The 23,943-nt window shown below is 44.4% G+C and overlaps 1 protein-coding gene across 7 annotated transcripts in view; it reads left to right on the forward strand.

Moving 5' to 3' along the window:
• The first annotated feature begins 10,287 nt into the window (after positions 1–10,287).
• The window catches only part of LOC137095201 (eyes absent homolog 3-like), a 129,547-nt gene continuing 115,891 nt past the window's right edge, over positions 10,288–23,943 (forward strand). For 4 of the 7 annotated variants that reach the window (XM_067461588.1, XM_067461593.1, XM_067461589.1 and 1 more), the window contains exon 1: positions 10,288–10,482. The gene's annotated coding sequence lies outside the window, so the exon portion shown is untranslated. Of the gene's footprint in view, positions 10,483–13,986; positions 14,047–23,943 lie in introns of all 7 variants that reach the window. The other 3 variants (XM_067461590.1, XM_067461592.1, XM_067461594.1) reach the window with 1 other exon arrangement.

Here is a 23,943-nt window from a genome sequence, read left to right on the forward strand (position 1 = left end):
CATTCCACAGATACATAAAACTCACTTACAGTACTTAGTTTCCAACAGACCCCTCAACCTCTGAGGATGTCTGCCATAGATGTGGGCAAAATGTCAGGAGAGAATGCTTCTGGAAAATGGTCATGCAGCACAGAAAACTCACAGCAACCCAGTTTATTTATTTATCATGCCAGGCAACAGAACAGTTGTAATACATTTTTGACAGAACAAACAAACAAACACACAAAAGACACAGAGTTTGCAAGCTTGGTAGTTGATTAAATGTCCTTTGACCAGTATCTGTCCACTTGGAGTACTTCTGGTGTTGCCGCGAGAAGGTCCTATATTGTACATGTAGCAGGGCTCAGGTTGCATTGCAGCAGGTGGACAGTGGTTTGCTCTTCTCCACACTTGCATGTCGTGGATTCCACTTTGTAGCCCCATTTCTTAAGATTGGCTCTGCATCTTGTGGTGCCCGAGCGCAGTCTGTTCAGTGCCTTTCAAGACGCCCAGTTTTTTGTGTGCCCAGGGGGGAGTCTCTCATTGGGTATCAGCCACTGATTGAGGCTCTGGGTTTGAGCCTGCCACTTTTGGACTCCCACTTGCTGAGGTGTTCCAACGAGTGTCTCTGTAGATCTTAGAAAACTATTGCTTGATTTAAGTCATTGATGTGCTGGCTGATGCCCAAACAAGGGATGAGCTGGAGATGTCTCTGCCTTGGTCCTTTCACTATTGGCTGTACTTCCCGGTGGATGTCAGATGGTGCAATACCGGCTAAACAGTGTAATTTCTCCAGTGGTGTAGGGCACAGACACCCCATGATAATGCGGCATGTCTCAGTAAGAGCCACATCCACAGTGTGGTGAGATGTGTTCCACACTGGGCATGCGTACTCAGCAGCAGAGTAGCATAGCGCAAGGACGGATGTCTTCACTGTGTCTGGTTGTGGTCCCCAGGCTGTGCCAGTCAGCTTTCGTATGATATTGTTTCTAGCACCCACTTTTTGCTTGATATTCCTTCCCAGGTGATCCTCAGAGCTCGGGATGCTTGTCTGTTCTTGAAATGAAAAGCACATGTCTGTGTTTTAGATGGATTAGGGATCAGCTGGTTTTCCCTGTAGTAGGCGGTATGAGCACCTAGAGCTTTGGAGAGCTTCTGTTCAACCACGATCATCAGCATAGATGAAGCTCTTTGTCCCTTCTGGTAGTGGCTGGTCATTTGTGTAGATGTTGAACATGGATGGGGCAAGCACGCTTCCCTGAGGCAGGCCATTCTTCTGGTTCCACTATCTGCTTCTCTGTTCCTGGAACTCAACAAAAAAGCTCCTGTTTTGTAGCAGGTTTCCTATGAGGCAGGTGAGGTGGTAGTTCTTTGTGATATTAAACATTTTTCTCAGGAGGAGGCGGTGGTTCACAGTATCATAAGCTGCGGACAGATCTATGAAGACAGCTCCTGTGATCTGCTGCATTTCAAAGCCATCTATGTGCTGAGTCAGGTTCAGCATTTGTGATGTGCAGCTTTTGCCTTTCCTGAAGCCAGCTTGCTGTGGGATCAGACATGGGTCTATTTTTTCTGTAATTCTATGCAAAATAAGTCTTTCCAGAACTTTGTAGAGGTGGCACAACAGGGAGATTGGTCTGTAGCTTTTTGGGTCATTACGGTCTTTGCCTGGCTTCAAGATGGCGATGACTTGCTTTCCTCCAGATTTTGGTGATCTGACAGGATGCAGTGCAGTTGTTCATCAGCTCCAGCAGCCAGCACCTTGCTTTTGGACCAAAGTTCTTGATTTGTTCCATCCGTATGTCATCCAGGCCAGCTGCTTTGCCATTTTTACATTTATTTAGAGCGATGTCTAATTCAGTAGATGTAAAGGGTTCATGAAGGTTGTTGTTCTCAATCTTTTGTTGTCTGGCTATTGTGTGTTTGCTGGCAGTTGTGTGTTCAACTGGCAACCCAGTTGAACACCACTTTTTCTTGGGTTGCTATGTGGCCATGTTTTTATTTTTATTTTCACCTTTTTCTTATTTATCAAAACTAGAGAATTAAGACTGCAGTTCTAAATGTATTTTTTCTTGGTAAGTTAATTGTAGAAATTCAACATTTTAAAGGGTAAGGTTAAGAGTGAGGTCCAATGTGACTAGTCCTGTAATTCTATGGTGTAAAACAGACCGTTTCATGGGATTTGCTTCCAAGAGTTTTTAATGTTCTAGTTTGAGTTATTTTTATTTGAAAAAACTCCAAATTATAGCTTTTTAATTATTTTCTGCAGCAAGCAGCTAAAGAATGGACAACAAAACATGACTTTTAAACACCCATGTTCACACACTTGAGATTTTTTAAAGTTATTATTGACAATATGACATTCCAAACAACTGGTGAAACAGAGACTAAGACCTTGGTCATGAACTGCGGCACGGAGGAGGTGAGGTGTTCCACTAGCCGAGGGGCCCCCATGGAGGTCGTGGTGGGAAGGAGGAGATGCGGGAAAAGGAGACCTCAAATTCGGCTAAATTCGGACCATTTATCCATATTAACAATTCCAAATCGGTCTCCTAAGGTAAATTGGTGTAACCAGGTGAGCGGACCCTCTGGACTGAAGGTGGTGCTGTTGAACGCCAGATCTGTCAACGGAAAAACGACCTGGATCCAGGACCTAATCCTGGACGAGCGGGCAGATCTGGCGTGCATCACGGAGACCTGGCTGGATGAAGCTGGAGGAGTAAATCTGACCCAGCTCTGTCCTCCAGGCTTCTCCGTGCAGCACCAACCGAGATCCAGAGGTCGGGGAGGCGGGGTCGCAGTGGTCTATAGAGATTCCATCCATCTGACCAGGTGCCCCATCCCGCAGACCACAAATTTTGAATGCGTCTACCTGAGGGTGGGTGACCGGGACAGAATAGGGATTCTGCTAGTGTACCGTCCACCTCGCTGCACTACAGTCTCCCTATCTGAGCTAGCGGGGGTGGTCTTGAGCCTGGCGTTGGAGTCTCAACAGCTCCTTGTGCTGGGAGACTTCAATATCCATGCCGAGGCGACCCTCACAGGTGCGGCTCAGGACTTCATGTCTGCCATGGCAACCATGGGGCTGTCCCAACAAATATCTGGCCCCACCCACTGTGCTAGACACACATTGGACTTGGTTTTCTGCCAGGGATGGGAACAGGGTGGCGGTGTGGAGGAGTTGTCCATCTCTCCGTTGCCATGGACTGACCACTTCCTGATCAGATTTAGCCTCACTGCGCCCCCTAACCTCTGCAAAGGTGGAGGACCCATTAAGATGGTCCGCCCCAGGAGGCTGATGGATCCGAATGGATTCCTGACGGCTCTTGGGGATTTTCCCGCCACCTCGGTAGGTGACCATGTCGAAGCCTTGGTCGCTCTCTGGAATGGGGAGATGGCCAGGGCTACTGACATGATTGCTCCGTAACGTCCCCTCTCAAGTAGCCGAGCTAAACCAGCCCCTTGGTTTACTGAGGAGCTGGCAGTGATGAAGCGAAGGAAGAGGGAACTAGAGAGCGTTTGGCGTTCGGATCCGAGCGAGTCAAATCGAGCACGGTTTGTGTCCTTTCTTAGGGCATATGCCGCGGCAATAAAGGCCGCAAAGAAAACCTTCTTTGCGGCCACTATTGCGTCTGCAAAGAACCGTCCGGCGGAGTTGTTTCGGATTGTCAGAGGTCTTTTAACTCCCGCCACCTCAGGCGGGAGCCCTGACAATTCGGTCACGTGCTGTGAAGCATTTGCTTGGTTCTTTACAGACAAAGTCGCCTTGATCCGTTCTGGGCTGGACGCCGTGTTAAATGCAGTCTCTGAGGATGTAACAAGAGCACCTGCTTGTCCTATTTAGATGGATTCTTTTCAGTTTGTGAAACCCGAGGATGTGGACAAGATACTTGGAGGAATGAGGCCCACCACGTCCATCCTAGACCCCTGCCCATCCTGGCTTCTGAGGGAGGCCAGAGGGGGATTGGCTGAGTGGGTAACAGTGGTGGTGAATGCCTCCCTTCGGGAAGGCAAGATTCCAGCGAGCCTAAAACAGGCTATTATAAAGCCGCTGTTGAAGAAACCATCACTGGACCCCACTAAATTTGACAACTTTCGGCCTGTTTCCAATCTCCCCTTTTTGGGCAAAGTCATGGAAAGCGTGGTGGCCTCACAACTCCAGGTATTCTTGAGAGACACGGATTATCTGGATCCGGCACAGTCTGGTTTCAGACCGGGACATGGTACCGAGACGGTCTTGGTCGCCTTAGTGGATGATCTGCGCCGGGAGCTAGACAGGGGGAGTGTGTCCCTGTTGGTGCTCCTGGACCTCTCAGCGGCCTTCGATACCGTCGACCATGGTATCCTTCTGGGGCGCCTTGCGGAAATGGGCCTTGGGGGCACTGCTTTGCAGTGGCTCCAGTCATTCCTGGAGGGCCGCACCCAGAAGGTGTTATTGGGGGACTCCTGTTCCACACCACAACCTTTGACTTGTGGGGTTCCACAGGGTTCCATACTGTCCCCCATGCTGTTTAATATCTACATGAAGCCGCTGGGTGAGATCATCCGGAGTTTCGGGGTGCGGTGTCATCTGTACGCAGATGATGTCCAACTCTGTCACTCCTTTCCACCTGCTACTAAGGAGGCTGTCGAGGTCCTGAACCGGTGCCTGGCCGCTGTAACGGTCTGGATGAGGGCGAACAAACTGAAATTAAATCCAGACAAGACAGAGGTACTCCTGGTCAGTCGCAAGGCCGAACGGGGTATAGGGTTACAGCCTGTGCTGGATGGGGTCGCACTCCCCTTGAAGGCGCAGGTTCGCAGCTTGGGTGTGACCCTGGACTCATCGTTGAGCCTGGATCCCCAGGTTTCAGCGGTGACCAGGGGAGCATTTGCACAGCTCAGGCTCGTGCGCCAGCTGCGCCCGTATCTCGGGAAGTCTGACTTGGCCACGGTGGTACACGCTCTGGTCACATCCCGCCTTGACTACTGCAACGCTCTCTACGTGGGGCTGCCCTTGAAGACGGCCCGGAAGCTTCAGCTGGTTCAGCGCGCGGCAGCCATGTTACTGACTGGAGCGGGAGGCAAGGAGCACACAACGCCCTTGTTGTCCCAGCTCCACTGGCTGCCGATTTGCTACCGGACCCAATTTAAGGTGCTGGTTTTGGCCTACAAAGCCCTAAACGGCTCCGGCCCAAAATACCTTTCGGACCGCATCTTGGCCTACGAGCCCACGAGGACCTTGAGATCGTCTGGGGAGGCCCTTCTCTCGATCCCGCCTGCCTCACAGGCACGTCTGGCGGGGACGAGGGAGAGGGCCTTCTCGGTGGTGGCCCCCCAGCTGTGGAACACTCTCCCTGCAGACATCAGACAGGCGCCCTCCCTTATGTCCTTCCGAAAAAGCCTTAAGACATGGCTGTTCGAGAGGGCATTTAATTAAGTGCTATAAAAATGTGGTAAAGACTACTGGAAAGGAACAAGGAATATGAGATTGGTTATGATTCCACTATGAGACGAAGCGGATTTTTAGTGTAATTTTGTAATTGTTGTATTGTCAATATGTTGTTGTAATTGCCTCGTTGTAAATTGCCTTTTTATATGTGTTGTACACCGCCATGAGTCGCCCTAAAGGGCTGAGAATGGCGGTTAATAAATGCATCAAATAAATAAATAAATAAATAGTGGCATAATATAACTATTTTTAGCCAAACAAAAAATAAATTTGCCATTAATTCCATAATATTTCCACAATAGAAATATTTTCAAGGTTTATATGAAATCTGGGTCACACAGCATGAGGAAAATAACAATGAATTCATTCATTGGGTTGCTGTGAGTTTTCCGGGCTGTCTGGTCATGTTCCAGAAGCATTTTCTTCTGATGTCTCACCCACATTTATGGCAAGCATCCTGAGGTTGTGAGGTCTGTTGGAAAGTAGGCAAGTGAGATTTGCAACAACTGCAACATTCACACTTGTCTCAAACAGACAAGAGTTCTTTCTCCCATGCTGGACATTATTCCACAGATATATAAGCCTCACTTGTCTAGTTTCCCACAGATGTGGGTGAAATGTCAGGAGAGATTGCTTCTGGATCATGACCATACAGCCTGGAAAACTCACAGCAACCCAGTAATTCTGACCATGAAAGCCTTCAACAACACAATTCATTTATTTCATCTACAGTAAATAATCTCTCCATACAACTAAATATGATTGTGGAGGAGGAAACTCTCTGCTGTCATGAATTGAAATTAGTAATAGGAAATCATGTTGAAAAGAAGCTTGGTTTGGATGGGTCTTTTATATCACCTTGTACAGTAGGTGCTGGGGCTGCGGTAGCACAGTAGGTTAACCGCTGAGCTGCAGAACTTGATGACCAGAAAGGTGGCTCCTGCTGCTAGACCCAGCTTCTGCCAACCTAGCAGTTTGAAAACATGCAAATGAGGGTAGATCAATAGACATCACTTCAGCAGGAAGGTAACAGCGCCCCATACAGTCATGCTGGCCACATGACCTTGGAGGTGTCTATGGACAACACCAGCTCTTTGGCTTAGAAATGGAGATGAGCACCATCCCCCAGAGTTGGACTCGACTAGACTTAATGTCAAGGGGAAACCTTTACCTTTACTTTATAGGTGTCAGCTTTTCCATAAGTGCAATTTCCCAAATTATTTTATACTAACCTTCAATAAAAAAGTTTTTACCAGTTCTGAGCTATTATCATCTTGCAGAAAAACATGATTTAGTGCCTCACAGTATCAAAATATTTTTAAAATGGCTGTATTTTGGGGTAAACAAGCACTGCTTGGTTTGTAATTTAACTTCCCAGATATATATTTTTCCAAAAATTTAGAAAAATTGGGACATTCCCACATGTGGAAATGTGCGCTCAGTGCCCCCACATTTCCTTCAGCATTTCTTAAATGAGTATTTGTCATCATATGGACCTGCCTACCTGAGTGACAGCATCTCCATCTATGAACCCACACGTTCACTTCGGTCATCTGGTGAGGCCCTACTCATGATTCCGCCTGCGTCACAAGCGCGGCTGGTGGGGACACGAGATAGGGCCTTTTCTGTGGTGGCCCCCCGACTCTGGAACACCCTCCCAAAAGATCTTAGACAGGCCCCTACATTGGCAGTCTTTAGAAAGAACCTGAAGACCTGGCTGTTCCGATGTGCCTTTCCAGAATAGGAAATCTCCAATAACAAGTCCTCGAAGCACCTTTAGTAGAACTAAGATTATTGCACACCGCACATTCCACTTGCCCTATAATCCTCGTATACCTCCTGCCACATCAGCACTTTTAATCCTGTACCCACTACTCTGGCCCGGCCCAGTTTTTATTGTGTCTTGATATACTGTCTATTGCATGGCGTTAATATTGCTTTAACTGTTTTTAATTTGCTTTTGGTGTTATATTGTTTGTATTGTGTTTCGTGGCCTTGGCCTTTGTAAGCCGCATCGAGTCCTTCGGGAGATGCCAGCGGGGTACAAATAAAGTTAATAATAATAATAAAAATAAAATAATAATAATAATATATTTCATTTTTACTGGGATAAAAAAGCATGGTATGGCAATGTTCCAGAAGCATTCTCTCCTGATATTTCACCCACATCTATGACAGTTGTCAGAGGTTGTGAAGTTTGTTGGAAACTAGGCTAGCGAGGTTTATGTATCTGTGGAATGTCTAGGGTGGTAGAAAAAACTCTTGTCTGTTTGAGGACAAGAGAATCATCAAGGGAAGTACTGACCACATAGGGAAGAATTGGACACAGTGTGATTCCGGGTGTGGTCTGACCAAGGCAGAATAGAGGGGTAGCATGACTTCCCTGTATGGAGACACTTTCTCCCACCCTGGACATTCCAGAGATATACAAACCCCACTTGCCTAGTTTCCAACAGACCCCTCAACCTCTGAGGATGCTTGCCATCGATGTGGATGAAATGCTTCTGGAACATGGCCATCCAGCTCGGAAAACTCACAGCAACCCAGTGATTCCAGCCACGAAAGCCTTCAACAACACAATATGTGTATTTTATAGCATATTCACAGTGATTATGTTTTAACTATGTTGTAACCTGCCTCAAATCATGAGAAGAAATTGGTCAGAAGTAAAAATATGGCTCTTATTATGATCAGAGTTGGAAGAGACCACAAAGTTATTTATTGCCCAACTGCTTGCTATGCACAAGCATACAAAGCACTCTTCTGTGCAGATTGCCATCTGGCTTCTGCTTAAAAGAGGGAGCTTCTGCCACACTCACAGGCAGCATATTCCCCTCTCAAGCAGCTCTTATACTGGGCTGCTATGAGTTTTCGGGGCCATATGGTCATGTTCCAGAAGCATTCTCTCCTGATGTTTCACCCACATCTATGGTAGGTATCCTCAGAGGTTGTGAGGTCTGTTGGAAACTGAGCAAGGGAGGTTTATATATATGTGGAACGTCCAGGGTGGGAGAAAGAACTCTTGCCTGTTTGAGATGAGTGTGAATGTTACAATTGGCCACCTTAATTAGCACTAAATTGCCTTGCAGCTTCCTGCCTGGGGAAATCCTCTGATGGGAGGTGTTAACTGGCCCTGAATGTTTCCTCTCTGGAATTCCGCTGCTTTTTGAGTGTTGCTCTTTATTTTACTGTCACATTTTGGAGGTTTTTCTTTATTAGCATCTAATGGCCTTGCAGCCTTATAGCCTGGCTGCTTCCTGCCTGGGGAAATCCTCTGTTAGGAGGTGTTAGCTGGCACTGATTGTTTCCTGTCTGGAATTGCGCTGCTTTTTTGAGTCTTGCTCTTTATTTACTGGCCCAATTTTAGAGTTTTTAAAAATACTTTAGACAGATTTTCATGTTTTCCTCCTTTCTGTTGAAGTTCTCTAAACGTTTGTGGATTTCAATGGCTTCTCTGTGTAGTCTGAGGTTTCCATATGTGTGGAATGCCTAGGGTTTGCTATTTATTTGTCGTGTCAGAGCAACCAGTCCATTATATTACATTTCTAACAGAACAAAGCAAACAAACAGAAAAATACACAACTTGTGAGCTTGGTAGTTGATTAAATGTCCTTTGACCAGTATCTGGCCACTTGGATTGCTTCTGGTGTTGCCGCGAGAAGGTCCTACATTGTGCATGTAGCAGGGCTCAGGTTGCATTGCAGCAGGTGGTCAGTGGTTTGCTCTTCTCCACACTCACATGTCGAGGATTCCACTTTGTAGCCCCATTTCTTAAGATTGGCTCTGCATCTTGTGGTGCTTGAGCGCAGTCTGTTCAGCGCCTTTCAAGACGCCCAGTTTTTTGTGTGCCCAGGGGGGAGTCTCTCATTGGGTATCAGCCGCTGATTGAGGCTCTGGGTTTGAGCCTGCCACTTTTGGACTCTCACTTGCTGAGGTGTTCCAGCGAGTGTCTCTGTAGATCTTAGAAAACTATTTCTAGATTTAAGTCGTTGGCGTGCTGGCTGATACCCAAACAGGGGATGAGCTGGAGATGTCTCTGCCTTGGTCCTTTCACTATTGGCTGCTACTTCCCGGCGGATGTCAGGTGGTGCAATACCAGCTAAGCAGTGTAGTTTCTTAGTGGTGTAGGGCGCAGACACCCCGTGATAATGCGGGTCTCATTAAGAGCCACATCCACTGTTTTAGTATGGTGAGATGTGTTCCACAGTGGGCATGCGTACTCAGCAGCAGAGCAGCACAGCACAAGGGCAGATGTCTTCACTGTATCTGGTTGTGATCCCCAGGTTGTGCCAGTCAGCTTTCGTATGATATTGTTTCTAGCACCCACTTTTTGCTTAATGTTCAGGCAGTGCTTCTTGTAGGTAAGAGCACGGTCCAGAGTGACTCCCAGGTATTTGGGTGCGCTGCAATGCTCCAGTGGGATTCCTTCCCAGGTGATCTTCAGAGCTCGAGATGCTTCTCTGTTCTTGAGATGAAAGGCACATGTCTGTGTTTTAGATGGATTAGGGCTCAGCTGGTTTTCCCTGTAGTAGGCAGTAAGGGCATCCATAGCTTTGAAGAGCCTCTGTTCCACAGTCTCAAAGCTCCCTGCTTGAGCAGTAATGGCACGATCATCAGCATAGATGAAACTATGATTTCAATGGCTTCTCTGTGTAGTCTGAGGTTTCCATATGTGTGGAATGCCTAGGGTTTGCTGAGAAGCCTGCATTACCGTGCCAATAACTGCACATAATGTTCTAAAGTCTTAACTTCTGGTATCTCCCGATATTAGCCAAGGCCATATCTAAGTCTGGGGAAGTTTAAAGGCTCCCTTTCCTTCCCTTCCGCCCTAACCCCAGCCAATCAGAGCCGAGCTCGTCCTCTACGTCATTTCCAGGCGCAAACTTCCGCTACCGGGTGTGAAGCCCAGTCGAGGTTTCCCGAAAGAGTCCGTTCTTTTCCCTTTCCGTTCCCTTCCTTCCTCCTTTCCTTCTCCTGCTTTGTTTTGTTGTTGTTTCCTCCTGGGAAACACCACCCTTCGTCGCTGAGATGAGGCCCGACGTCCGGGCTGGCGCCTTAAACGTCTCGTCACGGTGAGCGAAGGAGAGCGAGCGCGCGGCATCTTCCCGCTCCCTTTTCCTCTCGCGGGATCGGCTCGCGGCAGGGGGCGTGGCCTCGCCGGGGGGCGTGGTCTCCTCTCCCTCCGTGCAAGGCGAGGGGAGTCAGGCGGAGAGAGGAGAACGGCTGGCCTTTGTTTTGCCACAGCTTGAACAAGCGGGGGAAGAGAGTAGATGTGGAACTAAAGAGTTGAACTCAGGCTTGGGCCCGCCAGGTGTTTTGGACTTCGACTCACATCTCACAGCCTCACATTCCTCACAGCCTCAGGCCCTTTCCTTTTCCCCTCAGCCGCATAAGGATCTGAGACTGTGAGGAATGGTGGGAGTCGAAGTCCAAAACACCTGGAGGGTCCGTCGGCCCAGGCCTGAGTTATAGGGCTGAGGAGAAAAAGGAAAGGGCCTGAGGCTGTGATGAATGGTGGGAGTTGAAGTCCAAAACCCCTGAAGGCTGTGGGGGGAAAGGAAAGGACCTGAGGCTGTGAGGAGTTGAAGTCCAAAACACCTGGAGGGCCCAAACTGGCTCGTGCCTGAGTTATTTATTTATTTATTTACAGTATTTCTTTTCCACCCTTCTCACCCTGCAGGGGACTCAGGGCGGATTACAATACACATACACATGGCAAACATTCAATGCCATTGTATTGTCAAAGGCTTTCATGGCTGGAGTCACTCAGTTCTTGTGGGTTTTTTTCGGGCTATATGGCCATGTTCTAGAGGCATTTCTCCTGACATTTTGCCTGCATCTATGGCAAGCATCCTCAGAGGTGAGGTCTGCTGGAGCTGGGAAAAAAGGGGTTTATATATCTGTGGAATGACCAGGGTGAGACAAAAGGCTTTTGTAAGTTGGGCTAGGTGTGAATCTTTCAACTGACCACCTTAATTAGCATACAATGGGCTGACTGTGCCTGGAGCAAACTCTTCTTGAAAGGTGATTAGATGTCCCTGCCTGTTTTTCCCTCTGCTGTTTTTGCTGTTGCAATTTTAGAATTTTTTAATACTGGTAGCCAGATTTTGTTCATTTGTATGTGAATTCAATGCAATTCACATACAACAAATATAGGAGCCCCTGGTGGCACAGTGCGTTAAACTCCTGTGCCGGCAGGACTGAAGACTGACAGGTCGCAGGTTCAAATCCGGGGAGAGGCGGATGAGCTCCCTCTATCAACTCCTGCTCCTCATGCGGGGATATGAGAGAAGCCTCCCACAAGGATGATAAAAACATCAAATCATCTGGGCGTCCCCTGGGCAGTGTCCTTGCAGACAGCGAATTCTCTCACACCAGAAGCAACTTGCAGTTTCTCAAGTTGCTCCTGACACGACAAAAAACCCAACAAATATATAGACAGACACAGGCAATTTAACATTCCAGCTTCCGGTGTCATGAGGGTATGCTCGATTCCGGCCACAGGGGGAGCTACTACTTCACTGTCCACTTGTGACACAGTCCTTGATGGAGTACTTCCTCAATTCTTTCGCACACTGCTTGAAGTGTTACCTAAAATTCCTACTTGACAGATGCAAATGTCTTTCCAGCTGCATAGGTCAACAGCAAGCTAGACTATTAATGGTCAGGAGCTCATTCCGACCCAGGCTGGCTTCGAACTCATGACCTCTCGGTCAGTAGTGATTTAATACAGCTGGCTACTAACTAGCTGCACCATGGTTATGTGGCTGTGGGAGGAAAGGAAAGGGCCTGAAGCTGTGAGGAATTGTGGAAGTCCAAAACACCTGGAGGACCCAAGTTGGCCCATGCCTAGTCTAAAGTGTAGGGAGAGAGAGTGACCTGGGAGGGCCGCATTTGTAGAGCAGAGGTTCTCTGTGAGATCGATCGCCTGAGCTCATTGTTGGGGGCACGACAAAGTCTAGCCACAGTAAAAGGTTTCTGAGGGCAACCCATTTACACGAATCTGTTGGCAACAATGTGCAATGTTTACACAGGACTCTGCAGGAAAAGCTTCAGCTGCATGGCACAAAAAGGGAAACTGGCTTGTTTATCAAGCCTAATTTGTAATCAGTAAATTATTGGGTTGCTGTGAGTTTTCCAAGCTGTATGGTCATGTTCCAGAAGCATTCTCTCCTGACATTTCGCCCACAGCTACAGCAGGCATCCTTAGAGGTTGAGGGTTCTGTTGGAAACTAAGCCAGTGATGTTTATATTATCTAGTCTAGGTATATATATATACATGCTCTGTGCGTAATGAGCACCCTAAAAACAAAAGAACCGATGAATAAAATCACATAAAATTATCTTACAACACAAGGAGTGACCATCACTCAAAAATTATGATTTTGTCATTTGGGAGTTGTAGTTGCTGGGATTTATAGTTAATCTATAATCAAAGAGCATTCTGGACGCCACCAACGATGGAATTGAACCAAACTTGGCACACAGAATTCCCAAAACCAACAGAAAATACTGGATGGGTTTGGTGGGCATTGACCTTGAGTTTTGGAGTTGTAGTTCACCTATATCTAGAGAGCGCTGTGAACTCAAACAATGATGGATCTGGACCAAACTTGGCACAGATACTCAATATGCCCAAATATAAACACAGATGGAGTTTGGGGGAAACAGACCTTGACATTTGGTAGTTGCAATTACTGGGATTTATAGTTCACCTACAATCAAGGAGCATTCTGAAGCCCACTAATGACAGAATTGGGGCAAACTTCCCATAGAGAACCCTCATGACCAACAGAAAATACTGTGTTTTCTGGTGGTCTTTGGCAACCCTTCTGACACCTCCTCACAACCCCCCCCCCCCGAGGTCCCAAATCCAAGGTTGAGAAATGCTGCCTTAAGGCCACCCAATCCAACTCCCTTCACCAGGGCAAGAAAACATAATCAAAGCTCTCCTGACAAAGGGCCATCCAGCCATTCACACACACACACACACTTATTTATTTATTTTATATATTTATATCCCGCCCTTCTCCCCACAAGGGGGACTCAGCGCATATATATGTATATAACAGATGCAGTATCAAATATATGAAAGGGACCCCTCAAGAAGGACAATGATATGTTGTATGTTCCATAGTAGGTAAACCAGACACTCTCCACATCAACACTGGCAAAGAAACAGCAAGAAATACTGTTGAGCCACAAGCAGAAAGACATTACATATATTAGAAACCAACACTTTCTCATTACTTTATTTTCTAGATCACCAAACTGGGCCACAGCAACGAGTGGCAGGGGACCACTAATCTATCTATCTATCTATCTATCTATCTATCTATATATATATATATATAATGCTCTGTGCATAATGAGTAACTTAAAAACAAAAGAACCATTGAATGAAATCACACCAAATTTGACAACAAAACGTTTCACAACACAAGGAGTGACCATCACTCCAAAATTATGGTTTTGTCATTTGGGAGTTGTAGTTGCTGGGATTTATAGTTCACCTACAATCATAAAAAAATTACATATATTAGAAACCAACACTTTCTCATTACTTTATTTTTCAGATCAACAGACTGGGCCACAGCAACGTGTGGCAGGGGACAGCTAGTTATTATTAGTAAAAGGTAAAGGTTTTCCCCTGACATTAAATCAGTTGTGTTCGACTCTGGAGGGTGGGTGCTCATCTCCATTTCTAAGCTGAAGAGCCGGTGTTTTCCGTAGATGCCTCCAAGATCATGTGGCTGGCATGACTGCATGGAGTGCCATTACCTTCCCAGAACGGTATCTATTGATCCACTCACATTTGCATGATTTCAAACTGCTAGGTTGGCAGAAGCTGGGGCTAACAGCGGGAACTCACACCACTTCCCAATTCAAACCTGCGACCTTTCAGTCAACAAGTTCCTCAGTTCAGTGGTTTAACACATTCAGGGTTAGGGTTAGGGTTAGGGTTACAACATACATCTAGGCAAAAATTCAATACCTCATTATACACACCAAACATAATGTAATATCACTAGAAACAATAGACATATACATACAATTTATAATCATTAAGCATATTACAACACAACAACCCCATACACAAATAACACATTGCACCAATCCCTTAATTATAATTTGGCAGCTTCATTTCTAACTGTGTCGTGATAGGATGTCAAACTGCATTTCAGTCAGTCATTAAACTTGCATAGTGGTGTTTCTCAAGTCTCTTGGTCGAGTAGCAGCATCACAGTCCGTCACTATTATAGCAGCATAATGATACAACCTACTAGGCCCTTCCCCCTGTGATGATCTTAAGGTCTTATATATTTGTAGAATGTCCAGGGTGGAATAAATAATATAAATAATAATAAATAAAACTTTATTTCTAGACTGCCCTCTCTCCCCGAAGGGACTCAGGATGGTTTACAGACATAAAGGCAAACATTCAATGCCACAAATGAATACAGAGACATCAAAATAATGCACAGAAACAACAGTAAACTTACAACAAAGAATTAAACATCGAGATGAAAATAATAAAAAAACAATCCAATAAGACATAGTAAATTAAATATTAATAAAATATTACATCGTATATCCTAAAAGCAATTATGATATAATTACATTAAAATAGCTTCAAAAAGGCTAACATCAGTATTCATTTAAGATGTATCGTTGTTGTTGTTCATTCGTTCAGTCGTCTCCGACTCTTCGTGACCTCATGGACCAGCCCACGCCAGAGCTCCCTGTCGGCCGTTACCACCCCCAGCTCCCTCAAGGTCATGTAAGATGTATCGTAGCAGCCATAAAAAACAAGTTGGTTAGCTACCCTAACAATGGATTAAAATTGTCTGCTTGAGGCCAGTGTGAATGTTGAGATTTGCCACCTTGATTAGCATTTAATGGTCAAAGCCTGTCCGATTGTTGGACAGTTTCGACAGAAAGGAGGAAACCATGAAAATCAACAAAACCTGGCTGCCAGTTTTTTTAAAAAAATATCTAAAATGAGGATGATAAATAAAGAGCAACACTCAAAAAGGAGGGGGATTCCAAACAAGAATTTATTAGGGCCAGCTAATATCACCCAACAAAGAAATCCCCCGGGCAGCAATCAGCCAGGGTTGCAAGGCCATTCAATGCTAATCAAGGTGGCCATTTGCAACCTTCACACTTGCCTCAAGCAGTCAAGAGTTCTTTCTCCCACCCTGGATATTCCACAGATATATAAACCTCACTTGCCTAGTTTCCAACAGACCCCTCAGTCTCTGAGGATACCTGCTGTAGATGTGGGCAAAACGTCAGGAGAGAATATTTCTGGAATATGGCCATACAGCCCAGAAAACTCACAGCTACCCAGTGATTCCGACCATGAAAATCTTCGACAACACAGTAAATGTTTGGTTTTCGTACCTGTTTTACATATCTATATATCTGGGGTTACATATAAATTTCAAAGTCCTGAGTGGAAAACCCTTAAGCCCTGCTCTAGGATTCCACAAAAAGCATTGTAAGGGTTCCACAAAAAGTCTTTAAAATCATTTAGAATATCTCTGCCAAAGTATGAAGATCTTATTGAAATTCAGTGTACCTCTGTCTTAAAAATGAAATTTTTATCTCTATTTCCAAACCTTTTACATTATACAAAACACCCAGGTAATAATAGGTAATAATAGGAATAGATAGAAGAATTAAGAACTTTGTTGGTCCACAATGCTTAGGGTCAGAGTTAGATTTATACAGGAAAATCAAGAACAGAATCAGGTTTCCACAGGCTTCCCTGACTGAAGACATTTGGGAACCGCTGCTTAGAGGGAGGTGGGAATTATAAAGCTCACCCCCTATTATTGAACTGCAGCTCCTACTATCCCTCCTCATTGGCTGTTCTGGCTAGGAATGTTGGAATTTGCAGTCTGACAAAATGTGGAAAGCTATATCATTCCCATTTCAGATTTATTAACTGACTTTATTTTTATCCTGCCTTACTCCTATAGGGTCTCAAGATATCTAAGTCACAATACAAATTTGAATTAAAACATGCCAAATGCATAGACATATGAATATAAAAATTAAGAAAAAAATAACATCTTTGTGTGATGAGTTTAATAATTAAAATACAATAAAAATACAATTAAAATTGAAAGTTAAAAATTAAACAGCCCCCCAAATCCCACTCACAGTATCCCCAGCTGCCAGCCCTCCATCATTCCCTAAATGCCTGATAGCAGAGGTATGTTTTCACTTACCCGTAAAAGGCAATTTGAGATGGGGCCTCCAGGTGTTTCTAGGGATGGAGTTCCTGAATCTGGGAGGGCCTTACATTGGCCAACACGCATTTTGGTGCCTTGAATGTTAGCCTTGTTTCTGGATATATTTGACCTGCTGAGCCCCGATTTCCCCTATCCGCTCTAGTTTTGGAGATAAAGAATGCATACCATATGTCTTTATCTGCTTGTCTATAGAAAATCATGATAACAGTATCTAAGAAACTAGAGCTGATATGGTCTATCCAATGCAACTTTCTGAATCAAATAACCTCAGGAACAAGCCTAATAACAAGACACCAAGATTTTTTTTATTGGGATGTGTTATCAGTAGACTAAGACTACAGTCCTAGATACACTTATCTGGGAGTTCAGCAGAACTTCGTATGTATTGCTGCTTCTAATACAGCCCTCACAGCCTCTGGATTTCTGAGGTGTATAAAATTCTGCTTCAGATTACTGATTATATTATATTTTATCAAGTTTCATCACAAAATGTCTTTTGCCCTAGTTCATCATTCTTCATGAAGGAATAAACTTTTCTTGATAGAAAGTTGTGGGTTTGCTATTAAGATATCACAAGTATACAGCTAATGTTTATTTATATTGCACTCAGATATCAGATTATACTAAATCAAAGTAATTTTTTTAAAAGGCTGAAATGAAAATAAGATTTCCATAAAATCCCACTTTTCTTGATTAGAGGGGCACTAGTCCATAGATTTTGATCTCTGCTATTTGAGCTGGTTCCTATGGTTGCATTTTGGTTGCTAAAGCACAGACGTCCTGGTCTGATTGTTCACTGCTAGCGAGTGTGGCTGGGTTATGTTTCTGATTGTTCACTGCTAGCGAGTGTGGCTGGGTTATGTTTCTGATCCTGTCCTCTGGAGTATTCGCTATCCCTCCTAATTTGGTGTTGTTGTAGTTTGGCAAGCATCAGAGGATTTTTCTGAATGTTCAGAGGATGAGGGGGATGATGGGCTTCAAAGTGAGCAGTCTGTGAGTGAATGGAGAGAATTGCAGGCAGACAAGGCTGATGTTTTGGATTCTTTTTTCTTGTTCCCAGACAACAGGGAAAAGTGAAAATTCCAGTTCCTTAGGAAAAGGCCTTGGGAAGATGTTTCCAGGGAGACTAGATTAGACCAGAGAATGCAGGGGTGATAAACTGGCCAACTAGATATTCTCAGAGGATCCGAGATAAGACGCTGAGGTCCAAATGTGTCAGGCATGATGTCATGGGCGTCTTAGAGGGCTTAAATTAAGTGGCTTGGTTTCAGGCCTCTCTGAGGAAATAATGTTGTTGTAGGGACTCAGTGTCCTGTTCATGATTCCTGTTCATAGTTCCTGTATTGTTAAGATTCCTGTTTCATGTTCCTGTTTTATGCTTATATTTCTTTGGAGAATTTACCTTGGAGAAGTTCCTGCCGTCATGTTCATGGATATTCCTGTGTTTTTGAGTTTTTTTGGCTTTGTATTCTATCCTGCCATTTTTTGATTACTGCTACTGAACTCTAGTTTCTTTTGAGAATTGCATTTTATATCTGTGCTGACTTTGGTGGATTTGTCCCCTTTTTCCTTTTTATATTCTTTCTTTAATAAACATCTGCAAACTTGATAAGCATGCCCTCTAAACCGTCATCTGAATCATTAATAAATATGTTGAACAGTACTGGGCCCAGGACCAAACCATGCGGCACTGCACTAGTTACTTCTTTCCAGGATGAAGAGGAACCATTGGTGAGAATTCTTTGAGTTCAGTCGCTTAACTAATTACAGATCCACCTCATAGTAGCATTGCCTAGCCCAGATTTGACCAATTTGTTTGCAAGAAGTTAGTTTGCAAGGTCACCTTACTGAAATCAAGATATGCTACATCCACAGCATTCCCTGCATCTACGAAGCTTGTAATTATTGAAAACAGAGATAAGATTAAAGTGGCATGACATGTTTTTGAGAAATCCATATCAGCATTTAGTGATCACAGCATTCTTTTTTAAGTGATTGCAGACTGCTTCTTTAATGATCTGTTCCAGAATCTTCCTTTGTATTGATGTCTAACTGACAGGACAGTAATTGCTTTGGTCCTCTGTTTTTCCCCTTCATGAAGACAGGGATAACATTTGCCCTCTTCCAGTCTACTGGGACTTCTGTTCTCCAAGAATTGTCAAAGATTATTGCTGGGGGTTCTGATATCACTTCTACCTGTTCCTGTATTTCTTCTGGCCCTGGAGACTCTAATTCATTTAGAGTGACCAGGTATTCCTGGACTACTTCTTTAACTATTTTGGGTTGCATTTCCCCGATTACTTTATCCACTCCATATTGTTCAGGTTGAAAAATTGATTTCTTTTTGTGAGAAGACTGAGGCAAAGGTAGTGTTGAGTAGTTCCACCTTTTCCCTATCCTCTTGTCAGCATTTCACCATTTTCTCCTTGCAGAGGTCCTACCGTTTCTTTGTTCTTCCTTTTTATATTGACATAACCAAATAACCCCTTTTATTGTTTTTAATTTCTCTGGCAAGCTCATTTTATGCTTTAGCTTTATGAATTTTTTCCTACATATGTTGGTTATTTGTTTTAATTCCTCTTTGTTGAGTTCATTCCTTTTCCATTTCTTGTGCATGTCTCTTTTAAAACTTAGCTCACTTAAAAGTTCTTTAGACATCCATTCTAGTTTCTTTACACTTATCTTATTTTTTTACTTACTGTTTGCCTTCAGTATCTCACTTTTAAGAAATTCCCATCCATCACTAACAATTTTCTTTTAGTATTCCTGTCCATGGAATCACACTCACTATTTCCTTAAATTTCCTGAAGTCAGCTCTCCTAAAGTCTAGAATGCATGCTTGACTTCTCTCAGTTTTTCTTCTTCCTTTGTATTACAAACTCCAGGAGCACATGGTTACTCCCACCTAAGGATCCTACCATTTCCACTCCATTGACCAGGTCCTCAGTGTTGGTTAGGATCAGACCCATAATAGCTTTTCCCTTTGTTGCATCTTCTACCTTCTGGACAATAACATTGTCTGCAAGGCAAGTGAGGAATTTGTTGGACTTTATATTCTTGGTAAAGTTTGTTTTCAAACAAATAATAGAGTAGTTGAAATCCCCCATTTTTCTGCATGTTTGGTCATCTGATCAAGGAAGACTTCATCCAGTTCTTCAGTCGGGCTTGGAGGTCTGTAGTAGACCCCCAGAACTACATCTTTTTTAATCCTCTTACAGACCCAAAATTAATAAGAACATCAGCCCTGCCTTATCGTAATCAACTTATTCTGGATCCACATGATCTTTCAAAGTGAGGACATAACATTTCCAGATGGAAGGCTGTCCTGACAAAGTTTGTTTGACTCACCTTCCTCTTGACACGTTTCTCCCTTTTCCCCTCTATTTGTGTATCTTCAAAGTCCATAGCACTGTTGGTAACAGCTGACCTCCAATGAGACCAGTGGTTCCTAACCTTTTTTTGACCAGGGACCACTTTGACCAGGGACCACTCTCCAACATTAATACAAAAAAGGGTTGCAAATCAGGTTTTGGTCCACTTTAGGATTTGGTTTGGGATGCTGATTCAGAAAATTGCATTGGATAGATCACATCAGCTCAAGTTTCTGATACAGAATATATGCTTTGGTCAGCAATAGGGAAGGAATGGCAGGTGTCAAGAAAGGAGTGGAAATAAAATAAAACAAAATAAGTAAATAAAGAAGAAGGAAGCTTGCGGACCAGATTGGAACAAGGCATTCATATCTGAATGTGATATCTGAGATAGGGTAAGGGCCATTTTGTCATTTGGGAGTTAAAGTTGCTGGGATTTACAGTTAACTTACAATCAAAGAGCATTCTGAAATCCACCAATGATGGAATTGAACCAAACTTGGCACACAGAACTCCCATGACCAACAGAAAATATTGGAGGGGCATTGACCTTGAGTTTTGGAGTTGTAGTTTACCTACATCCAGAGAGCACTGTGTACTCAAACAATGATGGAGTTGGACCAAGCTTGACACAAATACTCAATATGCCCAAATGTGAACATTGTGGGAGTTTGGTTAAAATAGACCTTGACATTTGGGAGTTGTAGTTGCTGGGATTTATAGTTCACCTACAATCAAAGAGCATCTGTCAGCTTCACCGTTTGAATCTGAATAGTTTTTCAGGTCTTCAGCCCCTGGTCAAACATATAAATGTATTTTTTTATAAAAACAAAATAATTGAAATTTTAACATTTATTTGGTAGTTGCATTCAACCAGTGTACTATCAACCAGTAAAGATCAGGTTGTGAGTGGTTGAACAGATTATTTATCCTGGTTTCTTTGGTAATTAATTTGGCATCTTATATAAGTTGGTTTTATAAGAGAGACAAGGACATACTTGTTTTTCCATTGTCACGTTCCCACCAGACAGTTCTAGTGTGATGTGTTTTAATGTGACCAGCTACTTCTGCAATTTGAATATTTTGATTGTATTAATAAAAACTTACCATGTTAGGCCACCAAAAAATCAAAAGAGGCTTCCAACTATATTTGCAAACATTACTCCCTTGGCTCTTAAAACATGAAAATTGATACTTCAAAATAAAGGTTGAGTATCCTTTATGTGGAATGCTTGGGAACACAGAGTTTTCAGATTTGGAAATAATGGTATTTGTATGTACATATATAATGAGATATCTTGGAGACTCGACTCAAGTTTATATACTAATTTCATTTCTCTTTCATATGTACCTCATACATATTCTTTGAAAGTAATTTTATGCAATATTTTAAATAATTTTTGTATATGAAACAAATGTAGGTATACCTTGAACCATCGGAAAGTAACAGTATCAATAGCACAGCGTTATATGTGGAAACTTTTGGATTGTGGATATTCTGAATTTCAGAATTCTGAATATGGGATGTGCAACGTATATTGCTATCAGCGTCAGGCGTTTTCCATCCCAGTGCACTCAAGGGTATGGAAGAAGACGGAGGTACCCCGGGGAGCGTGAGAGAACTCATCGCCCCTGGGCAGCCTCCACCCACAAATAGTCTCAGTAACCAAGACGGCAGCCCCCTCACCCCCGGCTGAAAATCCTGCTGCTTAATGCCCAGTCAGTGAATGGGAAAACAATAGCCATCCAAGATATGATCTTGGATAAGCATGCTGACCTGGCTTGCATTACTGAGACCTGGTTGGGTTGGGGTGGGGGTGGGGGGTGAATCTCTCTCAACTTTGTCCATCGGGTTTCAGTGTGCAGCAACAGGCAAGACCCGGGGGGCATGGAGGAGTTGCAGTGATTTATCGAGATTCCATCCACCTGGTCAGGTGTCCCCACAGCTGACCACATTTAGAGTGTATATCTAAGGGTGAGAGGCTGAGAGTGATTCTGTTGATGTACTGTCCACCCCGCTCCTCAATAGTATCCCTGTCTGAGCTAGCTGAGGTGGTTTTGGGCCTGGTGTTGGAGTCCCAATGGCTAGTTGTGCTGGGGGACTTCAACATCCATGTCAAGACCGCCCTGTCAGGAGCGGCTCAGGACTTCATGGTGCTATGACAATCACAGGTCTGTCCCAAATGGTTTCTTCCCCTACCCATAGCGCTGGGCACACTCTAGATCTGGTCTTCTGTTTGGGACGGGATGATGGTGACAGTATTGTGGAGGAGCTGTCCGTAGTTCCTTGGTCATGGATCGATCACTACCTGGTCAGGTTTAGACTCGCTAGGGCTCTAAACCTGTGTAGGGGTGGAGGACCAATTGGGAAGGTCCGTCCCAGGAGGCTTATAGATTCGGCCAGATTCCTAATGGATCTTGGGGATTTTCCTGCCTGTTCGGTAGGTGATTCTGTCGAAGCTCTGGCAGACCTGTGGAATTTGGAGGTTGTCTGGGCAGTTGACATAATTGCTCCAAACATCTCCTTTCACAAAACAAAGCCAATTGGCTCCCTGATATACTAGGGAGCTAGTGACGACGAAGCAAGTGAAATGGAGACTAGAGCAATGTTGGTGCCAAACTCACAGCAAATCTGACCAAACACAGACTAGAGCGCACATGAAAGCCTATTCCGTGACAATGAAGGTGGCAGAAAAATCATTTATTGCCGCCAACATTGCATCTGCAAAGAACTGCCCAAGAAAACTGTTTCAGGAGCTCAGATGATTTTTAAACCCTGATCAGCCAGGGATCACTGACCAATTGGCAGTTCATTGTGAAGAATTTGCTAGGTTCTTTGCAGATAAAGTCACTCAGATCCACTTCGATTTTGACACCAGTATTAATGCAGTCTCTATTGATGTAACTGAGGCATCTGTTTGTCATGGTTCTTTGGATTCCTTTAAACTTATCCAACCTGAGGATGTGGACAAGATCTTGGAAGGAATGAGACCGACCACTTGCTCTCTAGACCAGACATGGAAAAACTTTTGAATTTGGAGCCGCATAGTGGGCCGGAGCGGGATGGGTGGGCTGGGAGAGAGGAGGTTCTCCCCAAAGTCCCATCCTCACCCTTTCCTTCCTTTCCTCTTCTCTTTTGGAGTAAGAAAGTGAAGGAAAGACGGGAAACCTTTGGATCCCAAAAGGGTTGGACTTGGTCAGGATGAGATGGTAGACAGGAGATAAAGGGTGTATCCATCAGACCCTGTATTGCCTACTCCTGATATAGAATCTTAGTTGGAAGAGACCCCCAAGGATTATGCGGTCCAACCCCCTGCCATGCAAGAAGGCACAATAAAAGCACTCCTGATACACAGCCTCTGCAGAAAAGCCTCCAGAGAAGGAGACTCCACCACACTCCCAGACAGCCTACGCCACTCTCCAACAGATCTTACTCTTAGGAAGCTCTTCCTAATCTTTTCAGTCAAATCTATTTCCCTGCCATTTGAGACCATTCCGCCCTTGGACCCTGGTCTCTAGAGAAGCAGAAAGTAATTTTCCCCTCCTCATCATTAGGATACTTTTTAAAATCTTGAAACATGGAGGAAAGGAGGAAGGAAAAAGAGAAGGGAGGAAGGGAGGAAGGGGAAGGGAAGGATGGATGGAAGGAAGGAAGGGTGGAAGGGAATGGAGGAAGGGAGGGAGAAAAAACAAAAGGGAAGGAAGGAAGGAGGGAGGGAGGTAAGGAAGGAAGGGAGGGAAGGAGGAAGGAAAGAGAGAAGGAAGGAAGGATAGGATGGTGAGAAAGGGAAAGGCCCAAGAGAATATGGCCCCTAGGACTGGGATTGCCCATACCTGCTCTAGACCCTTGCCCATGCTGGCTTATTAAATTGGCCAGAGGGGGACTGGTGGAGTGGGT

This window comes from Anolis sagrei, chromosome Y, assembly GCF_037176765.1.
Source record: "Anolis sagrei isolate rAnoSag1 chromosome Y, rAnoSag1.mat, whole genome shotgun sequence".
Taxonomy (NCBI): Eukaryota; Metazoa; Chordata; class Lepidosauria; order Squamata; family Dactyloidae; genus Anolis; species Anolis sagrei.